Source organism: Anomaloglossus baeobatrachus, chromosome 2, assembly GCF_048569485.1.
Source record: "Anomaloglossus baeobatrachus isolate aAnoBae1 chromosome 2, aAnoBae1.hap1, whole genome shotgun sequence".
Lineage (NCBI taxonomy): Eukaryota > Metazoa > Chordata > Amphibia > Anura > Aromobatidae > Anomaloglossus > Anomaloglossus baeobatrachus.
The window spans coordinates 738,042,540-738,062,528 of record NC_134354.1 but is presented as its reverse complement, the minus strand read 5'-3'; positions in this window follow the sequence as shown (position 1 = coordinate 738,062,528).

The window sequence follows — 19,989 nt, the reverse complement described above, 5'->3', positions numbered from 1 at the left end:
GGTAAGTTTCTAGGCATTCAGTACAAGAAGACTGCTGAGGAGAGCAGTACAGGCTCATGGCTGCTGGTGCTGGGACTCAATACCTCCGCTTGCTGTGCTGAGGAACCGACACAGTAAGAGAATACTGTTTTGTTTGTTACATAATTTTATTTTGTAGTTAGCATTCTGTTGTTAGTTAGTGGCCAGACGGCCTTAGACGTTTATTTTCCTGTTTTTTTTAATGTGTAACACTGAGAGATAAGTGTACAAAATAAACTCTGCAGTGGCCGTATCTGTGTGGAACCTGCCAGTCTGCTGCTGTCATCTGTGAATCCATAGCCACTCGCGTGGACCAAAGCAAACATCCCAGCTGAGCTATAATCCATGTCTCACAAAATATATATACACACACACACACATGCACACACACACACAGGGCTGCTGATAAATCTTGGCCTTACCCAGAAAGAAGCAAGATAGGATGTTGAAACTTTACATTTATTCCACATACTCTCAACTGATGACAACGCACTTCTTACAGCAGTATTCCAAGTTCTGTAAGCCTAGCAAAAAGAAGGTTGTGCCTTAAATCAGGCATCCGTAGCAGCCATGGCATCAGAAATGGTGTGAAATTTGGTACCCTTGAGGTGTTTCTTCAGGTTTGGAAACAGATGATAGTCGGAGGGAGCTAGATTTGGTGAGGAAGGTGGGTGGTCAACCAGCTGGAAGCCCAGCTCTGCCAGTTTTGCTGTGGTCGGTTGTGCAGTGTGAGCGGAGGCATTGTCTTGCAGGAACAAGATTCCTTTGGACAGCTTGCCGCACCTTTTGGCCTGCAGAGCTGCCTTCAATTGGTCCAAAAGTTCAATGTTATACCAAGCATTGGTGGAACCGTTTTAAAGGTAGTCCACTAGCAGCACACCCTCCTTATGCCAGAACACAGATGCCATCACCTTAGTGGCTGATTTTTGCACCTTGAACGTCTTTGGATGAGGAGAACCATTGTGCATTCACTCTTTTGACTGCTCCTTGTTTTCAGAGTCATACAAATAAGAGTCATAAAATTCAGAGTCATACAAATAAATCCAGATCTCATCCATAGTGACCAGTCAATCCAGGAAGTTCTGTCCAGAAACGCTAACAAATGGACTGGGAAGTTTTCACTCGCATGCTTCTCTGATCTGTTGTCAAACATTTGGGGATCCACTTTGCAGATAGCTTCCTCATGTCCAAATGTTCATGGATAATGACACAAACTTGTTCACAGTAAATCCCCATGATGTCTGCTATTGCTTTAGCTGAAATTCATTGATTCTCCAGTATGAGGTTGTGCACAGCATCGACGATCTTCGGAACAACAACCACTCTCGGTCGTCCAGGACATTACTTATTATTGGTTCTGAAGTGGTCCGTTTTAAATTTGGCAACCCAGTTCTTAACTATGACATATCACCATGAATATCCTTCTCAGACTTTCCTTGCAGAAACAATTATTTTATCACTCTTCTGTTCTCAGTTGCTGTGAATATTGCTTTAGACTCTGTAATTTTTTTTTCCTGCGTGCGTAGAACATTGTTGCCATAAGCAACAAACACAAAATTTTAAAAAACATATATTAGACACATAAGGCTTTCATGTGATGTAACATTCGTTACCATATAAACAAAAAAAAATCACAAAGCTAAAGACTTATCAGCAGCCCCTCGTATGTAAATACATTTGTGCAAAGGTTTTCAACAGGAGTGGAGAAAGTGCAGGCGGATATTTATCCGTGATACAGTACCAGCAGGGAGACACTAAAGGGGGCTTTACACGCAGCGATATCGGTAGCGATATCGCTAGCGAGCTTACCCGCCCCCGTCGTTTGTGCGTCACAGGCAAATCGCACAATATCGTTAGGAGCCGTCACACGGACTAACCTGACTAGCGACGTCGCTCTGGCCGGCGAACTGCCTCCTTTCTAAGGGGGCGGTTCTTGCCGCATCACAGCGGCTTCACTAAGCGGCCGCCCAATAGAAGCGGAGGGGCGGAGATGAGTGGCCGTAACATCCCGCCCACCCCCTTCCTTCCTCATTGCCGGCGGCCGCAGGTAAGCTGTAGTTCGTCGTTCCCGAGGTGTCACATGTAGCAATGTGTGCTGCCTCAGGAAGGACGAACAACCTGCGTCCTCAACAATCAACGATTTTTTGAAAAGGAACGACGTGTCAACGATGAACGATTTGGTGAGTATTTTCCATCGTTAACGGTCGTTCATTGGTGTCACACGCAACGACATCGCTAACGATGCCGGATGTGCATCACGGAATCCGTGACCCCGGCAATATATCGTTAGATACGTCGTTGCATTTACCGGGGCCTTTAATTGACCATAAATTTATTCTGCAGCAGAACTAGAATCCCATCAGAACTCAGTGTCAATGTACTTAAGAGGCCTCTTCATATTTAAAATTTAATCTCTGTTTGAGATTACATGAAGAGTCAGAAGGATTTGTGCACCCCTACATCCACAGCAGCTCTGTGGCCAGTTCTCCAACGTGTTTGGAACGACCTTCCTGATGAGTTTCTTCCAACAGTGTGCGATTACCTAGAATAATTAATGCTGTTTTGATAGGAATGGGCGGTCACCAAGTACCAATTTGAATTAGATTTCCCTTTTGTTCATTTGTAGTTATGTGAGAGTGCGCTTGGCACTGCTTGGTACTCGATTGAGCATCGGGGTGCTCGACACGCTCGATGCTTGATCGAGTATCCAGGTACTTGGGCACCATGCTCGAGTTCCCGCTCCACAAGTTTTGCAGCTATTTTTCAGCCACTAAACAGGGGATTGCCTACCAATCGCGGTAACGCTGTAACCATATTGGCTACTGGCATAACGGTTATTGGCCAGCCGCATTGCATCATTGGGTGTATATAAGACCCAGTGATGCTATGCTCGGTGCACTGTAGCCAGAAATATTGTACGGAGAGGTTCTGCTGGAGAAGGAACAGTGTGTTATAGCGTGTCAGTACCTGCTGACGAACATTAAACCAACAGTTCTTTTCAGGGCTAATTCTATAATAACACCACTCTTAGCTGCATTTAGTGTGTGGAAAGCTGACGAAGAAGGGATAGTGTATTAGCATCTTGTAGGAAGGGATTCTAGCCTTACAGACCTTGCTGCTGCTACATAAAAAAATGTATTCTTTTCTCTAGCAATATTGGCCTTAGCTACATTTAGTTAAGGGCAAGGTGCTAGAGAAGGGATAGTGTATAAAGCCGGCTTTACATGTTACGATTCTGCATACGATATCGTATGCGATCGTAACCACCCCCATCGTATGTGCGGCACGTTCAATTTTGTTGAATGTGCCGCACAAACGATTAACCCCCGTCCATACGACCTTGATGTGGGCGGCGAACGTCCACTTTCTGGAGTGGGAGGGACGTTCGGCGTCACATCGACGTCACGCGGCAGCCGGCCAATACAAGCGGCGGGGCGGAGATGAGCGGGACGTAAACATCCCGCCCACCTCCTTCCTTCCACATTGCTGGCCGGGAGCCGCAGGACGCAGGTAAGATCTGTTCATCGTTCCCGGGGTGTCACACACTGCGATGTGTGCTACCCCGGGTACAATGAACAACCTGACGTTCAATTTAATTTATGAGGAATGAACGACGTGCGTGCGATGAACGTTTTACCGTTCATTCGCAATCGCATGTAGCCGTTACACACTACAATGTACCTTACGATGACGGATGTGCGTCACTTACGATGTGACCCCGCCGACACATCGTAAGATATATTGTAGTGTATAAAGCAGGCTTTAGAGACATGTAGACAGGGATTCTAGCCTTGCAGACTATGTTGCTGCTATGTAAAAAAATCTATTCTCCAATAATACTGCTCTTAGTTGCAGTTAGTGTAAGGCAAGCTGCTGAAGAAGGGATAGTGTATTAGATGCCTGAAAGCAGGGATTCTAGCCTTACACACCTTGCTGGTGCTACGTAAAAATGCATTCTATTCTATAATAACACCACTCTTACATGCATTTAGTGAAGAACTAGCTACTCAAGAAGGGATAGTGTATTAGAGACATCTAGGCAGGGATTCTAGCCTTACAGACCATGTTGCTGCTACATAAAAAAAAAATCTATTTTCTAATAATTTCACTCTTAGCTGTATTTAGTGAAGGGGAAGCTGCTAGAAAAGGGATAGTGTATTGGTGGCTTGTAGGCAGGAATTCTATTTTTACAGACCTTGCTGCTGCCACATAAAAAAATCTACTCTATTCTCTAATAATACTGCTCTTAGCTACATTTAATGTAGGGCAAGCTGCTGGAGAAGGGATAGTGCATTAGAGGCTGGTAGGAAGGGATTCTAGTCTTTTAGACCTTGCTGCTGCTACTTAAAAAATCTATTCTATTCTCTAATAATACCATTCTTAGATACATTTAGTGAAACGCTAGCTGCTTGAGAAAAGATAGTGTGATAGAGGCATGTAGGCAGGGATTCTAGCCTTACACACCATGCTAGTGCTATGTAACAAATCTATTCTATTATCTAACAATAACACTCTTAGCTGCACATAGTGAAGGCCAATCTGCTAGAGGAGGGATAGTGTATTAGAGGCCTGTAGACAAGGACTCTAGCCTTACAGACCTTGCTGATGCTATGTAAAAAAATCAATTCTACTCTAATAATATCGCTCTTAGGCGGACTTTGCACACTACGATATCGCAGGTGCTATGTCGGTGGGGTCAAATCGAAAGTGACGCACATCCGGCGTCGCTGTCGACATCGTAGTGTGTAAAGCCTTTTACATACGATTAACGAGCGCAAAAGCGTCGTTATCGTATGATCGGTGTAGGGTCCGACATTTCCATAATACCGCTGCTGCGACGGTACGATGTTGTTGCTCGTTCAAGCAGGCAGCACACTTCACTGTGTGTGAAGCCGCTGGAGCGAGGAACATCTCCTACCTGTGTCCCACCGCCAATGCGGAAGGAAGGAAGTGGGTGGGAAGTTTACGTCCCGCTCATCTCCGCCCCTTTGCTTCTATTGGCTGCCTGCCGTGTGACGTCGCTATGATGCCGCACGACCCGCCCCCTTAGTAAGGAGGCGGTTCGCCGACCAGAGCGACGTCGCAGGGCAGGTGAGTGCATGTGAAGCTGCCATAGCAATAATGTTTGCTATGGCAGCTATAACAAGATATCGTACCTGCGACGGGGGTGGGGACTATCGCTGCAGCGTCGGTAACACATTGTTACCGATGTCGCAGTGTGTAAAGCCCGCCTTAGTTGTATTTTTTGTAGGGCAAGCTGATGAAGAAATTATAGTGTTTAGAGGCATGTAGGCAGGGATTCTAGCCTTACATACCATACTCGTGCTATGTAAAAAATGTATTCTATTCTCTAACAATACCGCTCTGAGCTGCATTTAGTGTAGGGCAGGCTGCTGCTACCAAAAAAATCTATTCTATTGTCTAATAATACCACTCTTAACTGCATTTAGTGTAGGGTGAGGTGATGGAGAAGGGATAATGTATATATAGGCAAGGATTCTAGCCTTCCAGACCTTGCTGCTGCAATCAAAAACCAAAAATCCTTTTCAGGCCTACATCTATTATTTTCCTGATTAATACCACTATTAACTGCATTCAGGGTAGGGATAGCTGCTAGAAGAGGGATAGTTTTGGATTAGAGCCATATAGTCAAAGTATATTGCTTTACAGTCCTTCTATCGGTATACTGCTGCTGCAGCCTAACTGCATTGGTCAGAACATGAGTGATGTTATGGGACACATGCAGGTGTAAGGCGGAGACCATACATCGGGAACTACCGTGTTTTTCCAAAAATAAGACCTCCCCCAAAAATAAGCCCTAGCAAGGATTTTCAGCATTTTCGGAGAAAGGCTTAAATATAAGCCCTCCCCCGAAAATAACCCGTAGTCCCGGATCAATAATGAAGTGTCCGTGCAGCTAAAAAAGTTACAGATACTGCAGGACACTTCATTATACACAGCGGCACCCGGCAATTACACTAACCCGACACTAAGCGGCAGGACCTGCAGTGATCATGTGGCGCCCTGGACAAGCCAGGACGTCACAGGTACAGCAACAACACACCCCAAACCCCGGTTAGGAACACCAGAGTCACACACAAATCCTTGTTGCCTCCCTCCAGGGGCTGATGTCCACACCAGGTGGGGCGGAGCCAGGCGGTTGGCTCCACCCACCAAGGAATTCACAGTCCTGGAGGCGGGAAAAGGGTTCTGTTCGGAGTGGAGTTCAGAAAGGAGAGGAGTGAAGTGGTAGTGGAGCAGACTAATCGTGTCCGGGTACGTGGCCCGGGCACCTACAGCAAGGTTGTCAGACGGTGTTGACTGTCTGCAGGCGAGGCCGATTGATGCACAACCGTAAGGACCGGGGTCGGGCGGTGGCTTGCCGGTACCGGACCGGGGAGCGAAGAGAAGCCAGCACCATTCGGCAGGGCCTACAGACCCCGACCAGGCTTTGAGTCGTCGTTAAACCGGTCAAATCCATCAGCGACAGGAACCTCCGGGGTTTCCCAGCAGCAAAGACCCGACTGAAGGCAACCGCTCAACCGTGAAGGGAAATACAGCTACCACCACAGCTAGAGTTCCCAGGGCCAGCGCCTGTGGGCAAAAGGGGCTCCTCTGGCAAATACACTGCTGGGGAGCGGGTCACCGGTGGGAAGCCATAGGGGCCGAAAACACATCAAAGGTGCAGGGAGAGACAGTCACCGCCAACCTCCCGAGAGTGACGACCGCAGCCGTCTGTGGGACCTGTCCATCCAGCCGTTTGTTTTACCAGAGGCTCCGTGTACGTTACTGGCTGAGTGAGTACCACCATGCCGTCTGGCACTGCGCTGCCCCCGCGACCCTGCACCTCCCCAACTCCTGCCATCCACCCTCCAGTCGCTATCACCGGGCCCCGGGACCACCAAACCCCCCCCCTACCCACGGAGGGGAGAGAAACATCTCAGCTGCTCCCTGTCATCGCTCCCGGGATCCCCGTCCAGAGCAGCGGTGGTGTCCCATTATCACCACAAACCGTGGGTGGCGTCATGGACTACGTCCCCAAACCAAACCATCCCTTTCTCTCACGGGCGAGGAGCGCCGCTCGAGTCCCCGGATCCGGCCCACCGCTCGAGCCACCGAGCAGCAGCAGCAGCGCCGGACCCGAGCGTGGTGAGCGCAGCGCCCTCCCCGCCCGCGACAACTTGGCGTCACGAACAGGATCTTACCGTTCTACCGCCTGGTAGAAGTGCGCCTTGTGTCCCGCCGAAAATTTTCAGAAGCCGCCATCTTGGGCGCGAAAAGTTTCCCGCTCGAGCGTCTTCCCGAGCAGTGGAGGCGCGAAAGCCGAAGCTCCGCCTCTGAAGAGAAGGTGCCGGAAGAAAACCGGGGGAGACGGAAACAAGATGTCCGCGACCGCCGGAGCCGCCGGAGGAGCGGCGGACATAGCCGCAGGAGTGCCTGTGGATGGGAATGGGCCCGGCCGTGCTCTGGCCGCAGGAGCGGGGGGGCCGCGGCCCCCGCCATTGCTCAGGTGATGCCGTTCTCCTTGCCCTATGTGCCCGGAGCTACCTGGCTGCCGCAGTACGACGGGAAACCTGACACTTTGCAGGTCTTCCGGAAGAAGCTTAGCCCGCTCCTAGAACTGTACCCCCTGACTGATAAGCAGCATGCAGCGATAGTGCTGGGGCAGCTAACCAGCGCGGCTGAGCAGGAGACGGAGACCTGGGCTGAGGGGGACCGATCCTCTGTGGCCACTATCTTCGAAAAGGTACAGATTGCCTTTGAGACTCGCACCGGAACTGAGCTGCGAATGCAGTTTTACCAGTGCCGACAGCGGCCTACCGACAGTATTAGAGTCTATGCCCTGCGTCTGCAAACTGCTCTCCGTACGCTGAAGCGGGTGGATACCATCAATGATGCTGACAGTAACAAAATGCTGGTGGAGCAGTTCGTGCAGGGGATGAGATCCCCAGAGGACCGCAAACAGCTTCGGCTGTGGGCCTTAGAGCACCCTGATGTGGACTTTGCCGTGTTGAAAAAAAGAGCCATTAAAGCTCTGCAGCCCCTGGCGTCCGATTTCCCTGGAGCGGCCCCGTGGCCAGCTGAGACGGCTCCCATCGTGGTAGCCCCTTCTCCCCCAGCTCCCGCAGCGCCTGCAACTTCTGGCGGAATGATGGAGGAACTGGCTGCCCAAGTCCGTCGCATGGATGGAGACCTCGCCAAAATCCTCGCCGCACTTCAGACTCCAACGAGACCCAGGCCCCCGGGGGGGGTACAGTTTGCCGACCGCCCAGAGGACGTCCCCTGGATGCAGCGGAGGAGGGCTAATGATCCACGGTATGGATCTCCAATCTGCTACAGGTGCAGCAAGCCCGGCCACTACTCCCGACGGTGTCCGTTAAACGAGCAACCCCTGGGGCCAAGGGCCAGTCCTCAGGAGTAAAACCCAGTGGCCCCCCCGACTGGCAGGACCGGTTCATTGGAGCCCGCCCCATCATCCCTCTGGCCGTGGACGGCGTCCCGCTGATGGCGCTCCTGGACACTGGATCTCAGGTAACCACGATGCCATATACACTGTATCAACGGTATTGGGGGGATGATGAACTTGCCCCTCCAGATGGCAGCATGACATTGATCGCCGCTGATGACCTCCCCTTGACCCAAGTGGGTACAAACGAGTGGCCATGACTGTGGGGCGGACCGAGCTGCAGAACCAAGGAATGATCGTGATAATGAATGACCCCAGCGATCATGACCCGAAGGTAGTGCTAGGAACGAATGTAATGGAGCATTGCATGAGTGAGGTGCTGACCCTACTACAACAGCTGGCCGCCACCGCAGCAGGAGGCCGACAGAGGGCTGTGCAGCGCGAGATTCGGGCCTTGATGTATCGGCAGCAAGTGAACTCTGCGAGAGGAGAGATTGGGGGAGTGAGAGTGATGGATGTGGCCCCTTTAACTGTGCCTCCCCGGAGCGAAATGATGATTTGGTGTAGGGCAGCAGTAGGGCCTCAGGGACGTGATTACCCAGCCATGGTAGAGCCCATGCCCTCCGAACACTGGCCCACTGTAATGGCCGCCCGGGGAGTGGTAGACGTCAAGAAGGAGAGAGTGCCCGTGGGGGTGTTAAACTGTGGGGAGGAGGAAGTTAGGCTTCCCCGGTACGCTACCCTTGCCAAGCTGCTTACCCTGGATCAGCACGCCATCCAAGAGGCCGTTTCTCCGACCTCCCCGCCTTCCGCCAGTCACCACACGTCCCCTGAACAGTTAGATGAGTGGTGTCCAGAGATACACGTAGGCACTGACGATACCCCCACACATCACAGAGACGGGGTATACCGGGTAGTGCAAGAATACGAGCAAGTTTTCAGCAAACACCCACTAGATTTTGGGCGGATTAGAGGGGTCCAACACTACATCCCCACCGGCAAACATCCCCCCATTAAGGAGAGGTATAGACCTATCCCACCCGCACACTATCAATGCGCCAAAGACATGCTGAAAAACATGAAAGAGGCGGGGGTTATTCGGGATAGCTGCAGTCCCTGGGCAGCTCCGCTGGTGCTGTTCAAGAAAAAGGATGGCACCATGAGAATGTGTGTGGATTACTGGAAGATCAACCAGATAATGCATAAAGATGCCTATCCTCTGCCCCGTATTGAAGAATCTCTGGCCGCGCTAAGAACCGCTAACTACTTCTCTACCCTTGACCTCACCAGCGGGTACTGGCAGATGGCCGTGGCGCCCGAAGACCGTGAGAAGACCGCCTTCGCTACTCCCATGGGACTCTGCGAGTTCAACAGCATGTCGTTCGGGCTGTGCAACGCCCCTGGAACCTTCCAACGGCTAATGGAATGCTGTCTGGGACACCTGAATTTTGAGACCGTCTTGTTGTACCTGGACGATGTAATTGTGTACTCACAGACGTATGAAGCCCACCTGGAGCACCTAGCTGAGGTGTTCGCGTCCCTTGCCAAGTATGGGATGAAATTGAAACCCTCCAAGTGTCACCTGTTGAAGCCCAGGATGCAGTACCTCGGACATGTGGTGGGCGCGGAAGGCGTCGCCCCAGACCCAGAGAAGATCACTGCCATACAAGACTGTCTGAGACCGACCACGGTGAGGGAGGTGAGACAGTTCCTGGGTCTGGTGGGCTACTACCGCCGCTTCATTAAAGGGTACAGGAAAATGGCTGCCCCCATGCAAGACCTCCTCGTGGGACAGACCAAGGGTGGTAGACCTCCTTTAACCCCGTTGGCGTGGGAGGAAAAGCATGAAGAATCCTTCCGCCAACTGAAGACGGCTTTGACCGGGGAAGAAATCCTAGCGTACCCCGACTACAGCCTCCCATTCATCCTCTACACCGATGCCAGCAATGTGGGCTTAGGGGCGGTATTATCCCAGGTCCAAGACGGAAGGGAGAAGGTGATCGCTTATGCTAGCCGAAAACTCCGACCTACGGAAAGGAACCCTGAGAACTACAGCTCTTTCAAGCTCGAGCTCTTAGCACTGGTGTGGGCTATCCCCGAGCGGTTCCGCCATTACCTAGCAGCGGCCAAGTTCACCGCTTACACGGACAATAACCCACTAACCCATCTGGATACAGCTAAGCTGGGTGCATTGGAGCAGCGGTGGGTGGCCAGGGTAGCCAATTACGACTTCACCATCAAATACCGGGCCGGCCGTACAAATGCTAATGCCGATGCACTCTCCCGAATGCCCCACCTGTCAGAAGCGGGGCTGGATGATGATGACCTCGAAGAGATTGAGTTACCTGCGTTTCACCGGCCACTAGTTGGAAAGTTGCGTGTCCATCAGCAACAGGTGAACCTAGACCCGCTGCCCAGTCAGGGGTGGCAAGAAGCTCAGGACCAGGCACCTGCTGTCCGCTTGATCAAGACCCTGGTGGAACAGGGCTCTGCTGGAATAGACCCTGCCGCCCCTGCCGAGGCCCAACGCCTGTGGCGGGAACGAACCCGGCTGTACCTGCACCAAGGGAAGTTGTATCGAGAGTTGATCAACCCAAAGACCCACGAGAAGGTTCGCCAGCTGGTGATTCCCCAGGCTAACGTGCCCACTGTCCTACATGCATATCATGACGGTGCCGGGCACTTCGGGTGGAAGAAGCTGGAAATGCTGTTGAGGGAGTGGTTCTATTGGAGTGGGATGCAGGAATCTGTGGAGGCCTGGTGCCGAGAGTGCGGTCCCTGCGCACTGAGAAGAAGGGACGAAGCCAGCCAGAAGGCCCCTCTACGCCCAATCATTACGCATCAACCGCTGGAGCTGGTTGCCCTCGACCATGTGAAGCTCACACCTAGCCGGAGTGGGTATACTTATGCTCTGACCATTGTGGACCACTATTCAAGATTCATGGTGGTCGTCCCAGTTAAGGACCTGACCGGCCATACCGCCGCTAGAGCATTCCAGGCCTATTTCTGTCGGCCGCACGGATACCCAGAGAAGGTGCTCACCGACCGCGGCCCGGCCTTTGAAGCGGAGGTGTTCCAAGAATTCTGCCAGTTGTACGGTTGCAAGAAAATTCGGACCACGCCTTACCATGCCCAAACCAATGGCATGTGTGAAAAGATGAACCACTTGGTCCTGGGCCTCCTCAAGACGTTACCGCTGGAAGAACGGAATCTGTGGCCGGAGAAACTACCTGACCTGGTCGACATGTACAACAATATCCCTTCCAGCTCTACGAAGTGCTCACCGGCGTACCTGATGAGAGCTCAGCCCGGTCGACTGCCAGTGGACCTAGAAATGGGTTTGGAGGCCCCAGAAGCACTCCCTTCGACTGCAGGATGGGACGCTCGGCGAAGAGCGCGGTACCGACAGGTCCAGGACTATGTGGAAAAGAACTTGTGTCAGAGTCGGAGGCAGCAGGAGCAGTGCTTCAACAAGAAGGCGCCTGCGGGTCCGTTTCAGCCTGGGGATGTAGTCTTGAAGCGAAAGCGAAGGACCCATAACCTGGACGATCAGTGGGAGAAGACCCCGTATGTAATACAACCCACCGATTGGGAGAATGGGAAAGCCTACCAGATCAGCCGTGACCAGGGGAAGACTTTGGCCACGGTTTCCCGAGACCACCTGAAGAGGTGCCCACCACTATTGAGGACGGCGACTGAAGCCCCGGCCACCGAACCGGCTGAGGAGAAGGAAAAAGGGGTAATCCACACCATGATGGGCGATTTCCCGACCGATTGGCCTACACAGAACGGTGCAGTGATTCTTCCGGTAATACTGTTCCCACAACCCGTGGAGGAAAAAGAGATGGAAGTGGCCGTTAGCGACCCAGCGCCCAGGGATGTGCCTGTACCCAGCTCCCCTATGCCTCTGCCTGCCCCACACGATAGCTGGGGGGAGGCACCAGCTGTGTCCTCTGCCTCACTGCCTACCACCACTGACAATGGGCCACGTAGGTCCACACGCCCCAACCTAGGTCGACCCCCGCTTAGGTACAGGGAGACTACCATTTAGGGGTGTGATCTGTTGAATGTATAAATGTGTACCCGAATGATAGGAAAAATAATCACCCGAACTGTAACCTAATTTTCACCGTTATTTAACCGGCCGTTGCCGGCAACCAGTCCCCGTGGGTACTTTCTGCACCGTTTGCGTCAGAAACTGCTTACGGACAAGCCCGAGAACTTGCAGGGCAACCACAAACTAGTGGCATGTAAATAAAAATGTTGGCTTATATCGTTACCCGCCTCCGGAGAGGCTGATTTGGAGGATGGGCCTGGAGGAAATGGATGGCCCAGGCCGCCACTACCGTAACCGGTGGTGATCCTCCATGGACGTGGGTCCCCTGAAAGAGACCGTACCTGCTCGGGCAATTTGGTTCTGGACTGGGGCAAGGGGTGCTGCCCACTTCTTAGGGGCAGCATCAGGGCCAGGTTGTTTGGGCGGGGGGAGAGCGGAAGCCGTTTGTTTAATAAAATTGACTACCGTTTAGTAACGTTAAAAGTACCGAGCCTCCCGTTATGGGAAGTTTATACAGTAATGCTTGTATTTAATGTTTTTATATGTTTTTCTACTTCTTTACAGTTAACAAAAATAACACCGGTGATGGATGGGCAGCCCGCGGACGGACTGCGTTTAACCAAGGGGGAATGTGGCGCCCTGGACAAGCCAGGACGTCACAGGTACAGCAACAACACACCCCACACCCCGGTTAGGAACACCAGAGTCACACACAAATCCTTGTTGCCTCCCTCCAGGGGCTGATGTCCACACCAGGTGGGGCAGAGCCAGGCGGTTGGCTCCACCCACCGAGGAGTTCACAGTCCTGGAGGCGGGAAAAGGGTTCTGTTCGGAGTGGAGTTCAGAAAGGAGAGGAGTGAAGTGGTAGTGGAGCAGACTGACCGTGTCCGGTTACGTGGCCCGGGCACCTACAGCAAGGTTGGCAGACGGTGGTGACCGTCTGCAGGCGAGGCCAATTGACGCACAACCGTAAGGACCGGGGTCGGGCGGTGGCCCGCCGGTACCGGACCGGGGAGCGAAGAGAAGCCAGCACCATTCGGCAGAGCCTACGGACCCCGACCAGGCTTGGAGTCGCCGTTAAACCAGTAAAATCCGTCAGCGATGGGAACCTCCGGGGTTTCCCAGCAGCAAAGACCCGACTGAAGGCAACCGCTCAACCCCAAACCAAACCATCCCTTTCACTCACGGGCTAGGAGCGCCGCTCGAGTCCCCGGATCCGGCCCACCGCTCGAGCCACCGCCCAGCAGTTCTGGACCCGAGCGTGGTGAGCGCAGCGCCCTCCCCGCCCACGACAATCACACACCCGCACACATCACATCACACACACACAAAATCAGATCTCACACACACACCAGATCTCACACACAAATATCGGATCACTCACACAGTCAGATCGCACACATAATCAGATCGCACACATAATCAGATCACACGCAAACATCAAATCACACAAAAACATCGGATCGCACACACATCGGATCGCATACACACTCACCTCATCCAGCGACACCGATCTCTTCTCACCGGGAGAATCCTGAGAGGCAGTGCAGCGCGACGAACAGGACCTGCGGCCGGACACGTGACTTGCTCTCATTCCCTGCTGCCGTAAGTGCTGGATGTGATGTGATGTGATGTGTGCGTGTGTGATCTGCTGTGTGTGTCTGCAATCGGCTGTGTGTGTGTCTGCGATTGGCTGTGTTTTTCTGCAATCGGCTGTGTGTGTCTGCGTTCAGATGTGTGTGTCTGTGATCGGCTGTGTGTGTCTGTGATCGGATGTGTGTATCTGTGATCGGCTGTGTGTGCCTGTTATCGGATGTGTGTATCTGTGATCGGCTGTGTGTGCCTGTGATAGGATGTGTGCATCTGTGATCGGCTGTGTGTGCCTGTGATAGGATGTGTGTATCTGTGATCGGCTGTGTGTGCCTGTGATAGGATGTGTGTATCTGTGATCGGCTGTGTGTGATCTGCTGTGTATATCTGCGATCTGCTGTGTGTGTGTATCTGTGATCGGCTGTGTGTGCCTGTGATCTGCTGTGTATATCTGTGATCTGCTGTGTGTGTGTGTGAGTGAGAGATCTAATGTGTGTGTGATCTGCTTTGTGTGTCTGGGATCTTCTGTGTGTGTCAGCGTGTCAGCTAGCAGCAGGGTAGGACGGCGTGCAGCACCGACCGGAGATCACAGGAGGCCCTGGGAGCCACGCAGACATCCTGGTCTGGTGAGTATGAGTCTCCTGGGAAGTGGGGGTCTGTTTTTTTGGGGGGTAAACTTACCCCAACCGTGTTTCTCCAAGAATAAGACCTCCTCCAAAAATAAGCCCTAGTGCTTTTTTGGGGGGCAAAAAAAATATAAGACAGTGTCTTATTTTTGGAAAAACACGGCATATTGACGTATGGAAAACGGGTACCACAGGATGGCCTCTGCCATTAGGTTGTGGAAACCCTAAAGGGGGCTTTACACGGTAGCGATATCACTAGCAATTTCTAGCGATAGCGACCGTGTAAGTACCCGCTCCCGTCGCGCATGCGATTGTTTGTGATCGCTGCCGTAGCGAACATTATCGCTACGCAGCGTCACACATACTTACCTGGTCGGTGGCGTCACTGTGACTGCCGAACAATCCCTCCTTCAAGGGGGAGGGACGTTCGGCATCACATCGACGTCACCGCAACGTCACTAAGCGGCCGGCCAATCAAAGCAGAGGGGTGGAGATGAGAAGGACGTAACATCCCGCCCACCTCCTTCCTTCCTCATTGGGGCCGGCGGCAGGTAAGAAGACGTTCCTCGCTCATGCGGTGTCACACATAGCGATGTGTGCTGCCGCATGAGCGATGAACCACAACGCTAAACAACCCTTACCGATTTTTGACTTTGGGACGACCTCTCCATGGTGAACGATTTTTACCATTTTTGAGGTCGCCTAAGGTCGCTGGTAAGTATTACACGCTGCGATATCATTAATGACGCCGGATGTGCGTCACTAACAACTTGACTCCGGCGACCAAACATTAACGATATCGTAGCGTGTAAAGCCCCCTTTAGCGTCCACAAGCCTAAATGGCAACAGTTCCAGGGCAAGCAGTCAGGATATACAAGCATTAGCACCATATGTACGTTCTCCATTTTTGCATGGTCCACATGCAATTCTTCCTATTTAATTGTGAGCAGCAAGTATTTGAAAAGACACAGAAGTGGAATGGTTATGCTGATTATGGAGTCATAGTCGCTCACCTTTTTGCTTGGTTCTTCAAAGTTCAATGCTCCAGCATCGCTTCCAGCTCTGCTTCATGGAGGTGACCGGAGCTGCAGAAGACACCGCCGCTCCTGTCACCTCCACGCAGCAACTGAGGTGAGTAGCGCGATCAGCTGAGATGTCACTGAGGTTACCCGCTGTCACTGGATACAGCAGTGGCCGCGGGTAACCTCAGTGACAGCTCAGCTGATCGCGCGGCTGTCTTCAGTTGCTGCGTGGAGCTGACAGGAGCGGCGGTGTCTTCTGCAGCTCCGGTCACCTCCATGCAGCAGAGCTGGAAGCGACGCTGGAGCATCCTGGATTACGCCGGACATGGAGGGCTTTTTCGAGCTTATTAAAGTGGTGAACGAGGGTATGTTTGTGTTTTTTATTTCTTATAAAGGATTTTTTCGGGTGTGTGTGTTTATTTACTGTCACTTACAGATTAATCATGGAAGGTATCTCGGGGAGACGCCTGACATGATTAATCTAGGATTTAGTGGCAGCTATGGGCTGCCAATAACTCCTTATTACCCTGATTTGCCAAAGCACCAGGGCAAATCGGGAAGAGCCGGGTACAGTCCCAGAACTGTCGCATCTAATATATGCGGCAATTCTGGGCGGCTGCTGGCTGATATTGTTAGGCTGGGGGGCTCCCCATAACGTGGAGCTCCCCATCCTGAGAATACCAGCCTTCAGCCGTATGGCTTTATCTGGCTGGTTTTAAAATTGGGGGGACCGCACGCGTTTTTTTTAAATTATTTAATTATTTATTTCACTGCACAGTATAGACATGCCCACCGGCTGCTGTGATTGGGTGCAGTGAGACACCTGTCACTCAGCGTGGGGCATGTCTCACTGCAACCAATCATAGGCACTGGTGGGCGGGGAAAGCAGGGAATACGAGATTGTTTAATGAGCGGCCGGCTTTTTCAAAATAGTAAAAGCCGCCGGAGCATTGTGAATGCCGTGCAGCGCAGCGCCGGTGATCAGGGATCGGTGAGTATGAGAGAGGGGGTAAGAGGGATAGACTGACATGGACAGAGAGAGAGGGACAGAGATAGTGACCGACTGACAGAGATTAGTGAATGACAGACATTGTGAGGCGCTTCAGAACGCAGCTTTTCAGCTGCGCTCTGAAGCGGACCTTTTTTAAGCTGCGGTGCAGAGCGCACACCTGCGCACATAGCCTCAGACATCAAAATCGTATGAGGGATGTCACACATTTCAATTGACTAGGTTCGTGCAACAAAACGTTCAATTCTAGACAAAGATACGATGTGTTTGCGATCAACGGTTTTGCGTTCAATCTTGATCGCACGTAGGTGTCACACGCAGATACCTCACAAACGATGCCGGATGTGCGTCACTTACAACTTGACCCCAGCGACGGATTGTGAGATATATTGAAGCGTGTAAAGCGGGCTTAAGGCTGCATGGATCCAAGAAACCAAGCTGATTACTGCGTGGAGCACATCACAAATGACCTCTTGTGTTGTCAGAGGGGAATTTTTTGTGTTTAATCTTTCTTTATTAAAGTAAACAAGAGAATTTACAGGATGAAAAAAAAGAAGAATCAAATACGTGATTACTTCATGTCAACTTACAGAGAAGAGTATAAGGCACATCCTAACTAACACCCCCTCTCTTACTAACTATCATAAGGCAGACATATGAAATGTAACCACCTTTTATAATACAGTCTCCTTCCAAAGGAGAACTACACCTCAAACAAAGCGAGGCTACTGCCGAAAACAAAAAAGAAAAGGAAAAAATGTGAAGATTTAACGGGAACCAGAGAGAAAGGAAAATAGCAAGGGGGAAAGATAAGGAAAAGAGAAGGAAAAGGGGAAGAGAAGAGCAACAGAAACAGAGGGAGGGAAGGCATGGTAGAGATTTCTTCCCCAGTACTCGGGCCGCTACATTGGACTAACGTAACACGCGTCATGCGTTACTAATAAGGTTCTGAAATGGTAGGGAATCAAGAGCCAGGGTCCAGGGTGTCCAGATCCTAAGAAATTTATCCACTGAGTCATTGGTTTCTGCCGTTAGGGACTCCATCCTGTGGATGATGGCCGTCTCCGCATACCACTCCCTCACAGATGGCACCCCAGTCGATCTCCAATATCTCGGGATCACCATGCGTGCCGCCGTAAGACAGTATCTCAAAAGGCCCGCTTTCTGTGATTTAAGTGATCCTGGGAGAATTGAAAGCAATGCCATCTGAGGGGAACCCACCAACTGCTCTCCGCAAATCACAGCGTATGCTTTGAACACGGACTTCCAGAAAGGTTGTATCAATGGGCAGTCCCACCAGATATGCAGCATTGTCTCCCTTCCCCTTCCGCACCTCCAGCAGCTATCTGAGACCCCGGGAAATATTGCATGTAGAGTATCTGGGCACCAGTACCAACGGGTCAAAATCTTATAATTTTTTTCCTGTGCTGCACAGGCGATGGAAAATTTATGAGTGAGGATAAAGGACTTTTTCCAGTCCTCCTCAGGAATGGAAGTCCCCAAATCTCTATTCCACTTCTCGATATATTTAAGGTCTCCCATGTCCGCCTCTGTAATCAGGAAGGAGTAAACCAGAGACAAGAGATGCCCGGGAGAATCTTCCCGCAAAAACACTTGTTCAAATTTTGTGGGCTGAGCCGCAAAAAGCCCAAGTCTGTTGTCAACCATCAAGAAGGACCTAAGTTGAAGGTATTCCAGCCAAGCCGTTGGATGCTGACCCTCTGGGAGCAAAAGGGCCGAAAAAGGGGGTATTTCCAAACCGTGCAAAGTCTGGGCTATCCGTGTGTCCTCACCCCTCCTCCAACATAAGAAACGCTCTACTCCCATCCCTGGGGGGAACTCCGGGTTAGAGAAGAGCGGTGAGAGTGGACCAGGACCCCTTGAGAGAGATCCCCGCCTGCACTCCATGTCCCAGACCCTCAGGGATTCCCTGAGAAACTCCGCCTCCCCCTCTATCCGTCTCCTCCGCGACGGTGTGATCCACGAGAGGAACCGCAGGGGTGTTTCGGAGCAAACCTGCTCCAGACTCACCCATTGTTTAGTGCTCCTGTTAAATTGCCAATCCATTAGTCTCAGCAGAAGAGACGCCTTGTGGTACTTTTTAAAGTCTGGCAACCCTGCCCCCCCCTCTCCCTTAACTCTACTCAACACTCTCCTCCCCACCCGAGAGCTCCTCCCTCCCCACACAAATTTGTTAATAATTGACTGTATTGTGTAAAGAAAAAAGAAGGTAGTGCTATAGGGGCCGTTTGAAAGATATATAGAAAACGAGGGAGAACATCCATTTTGATGACATTAATACGTCCAAACCAGGACAGTTTCTGTCTATAGATTTGTTTAAGATCTCTTATAGTGCGTTCCAACAAAGGGAGGTAATTAAGGTGAAAAATCTTAGAACTGTCCCGTGGTACCGCCACCCCCAGATAAGTCAGGGCCGATGTCTGCCATCTAAAAGGAAAGTTGGATGCAATAAGATCTACTTCCCTCCCCGGCAGAGTGAAATTCAAGACTTCTGATTTATTATAGTTAACTTTAAAGTTGCTTATATGTCCAAAGTTCTTAATTTCCTTAACCAAGGAGGGAAAGGATATGTGGGGCTCTGTAATGTATAGGAGGAGGTCATCTGCATATAATGCCGCTTTACAATGATGCTCTCCCACCTCTATCTCTTTTATATCTGGGTTCTGTCTAATGGCTAAAGCCAAATGCTCCATTACGAGAACAAATAGGAGGGGGGATAAGGGACAACCCTCTCTGGTACAATTTTTTTATGGTAATTGGCGCGGACAAGGACCCATTTACCTTTATTCTGGCAGTCGGTGTACTATAAAGGGAGGCCACTCCTCTAAGGAACCTGTCACCTATCCCCACCTGTCTCAAAGATGCCAACATGAAACTCCAGCTGACCCGGTCGAAGGCTTTCTCTGCATCTATGGAAAGTAAACACATAGGTAGTGCCTTTGCCTTCGCCCGAGCCAGCAGAAGAAATGTCTTATTCGTGTTGTCTCTTGCCTCTCGGCCCCCCACAAAGCCCACCTGGTCTGTGTGTATCACTTTTGGGAGCAAAGGTGCCAGTCTATTGGCGAGAGCTTTTGAAAAGAATTTGACATCTACAGTCAGGGCCAGAAATATTTGGACAGTGACACAAGTTTTGTTATTTTAGCTGTTTACAAAAACATGTTCAGAAATACAATTATATATATATAATATGGGCTGAAAGTGCACACTTCCAGCTGCAATATGAGAGTTTTCACATCCAA